Source organism: Solanum dulcamara, chromosome 2, assembly GCF_947179165.1.
Source record: "Solanum dulcamara chromosome 2, daSolDulc1.2, whole genome shotgun sequence".
Taxonomy (NCBI): Eukaryota; Viridiplantae; Streptophyta; class Magnoliopsida; order Solanales; family Solanaceae; genus Solanum; species Solanum dulcamara.
The window spans coordinates 70,583,019-70,583,771 of NC_077238.1; positions in this window are offsets into that span (position 1 = coordinate 70,583,019).

Sequence of the window (753 nt, forward strand, 5' to 3'; positions counted from 1 at the left end):
TAAGGAGCTTTATTGGTTTGGCTAGCTACTATCGCCGGTTTGTCAAGGGATTTGCTTCCATTGCTTCCCAGCTGACCAATCTGACCAAGCAGAAAGTTCCCTTTATGTGGTCGGACGAGTGTGAAGAGAGTTTTCTGAAACTCAAGACCTTATTGACTACTGCACCAATTCTTGCCCTGCCAGTAGAAGGTAAGAATTTTATTGTTTATTGTGATGCATCATATTCTAGTTTAGGCGCAGTGCTAATACAGGAAAAGAGTGTAATTGCCTATGCTTCAAGGCAATTGAAGGTGCATGAACGTAATTACCCTACTCATGATTTGGAATTAGCTGCGGTTGTATTTACATTAAAGCAGTGGAGACATTATTTATATGGGGTAAAGTTTGAAGTGTATACAGATCATCGCAGCTTACAACATGTGTTCACTCAGAAAGACTTGAATTTGAGGCAGAGGAGGTGGATGGAATTGCTAAAGGACTATGATATCACTATTCTTTATCATCCAAGAAAAGCTAATATAGTGGCCGATGCCTTGAGTAGAAAAGCAGGGAGCATGAGAAGTTTAGCTCATTTGCAGGTTTCCAGACGTCTATTGGCTAGAGAAGTTCAGACTCTGGCTAACTACTTTATAAGGCTGGAGGTAACTGAAAATGGAGGATTCTTAGCCTATGTGGAGGCAAGATCTTCTTTCCTTGATAAGATTAAAGAAAAGCAGTTTGATGATGAGAAGCTGAGCCGGATTCATGATATGG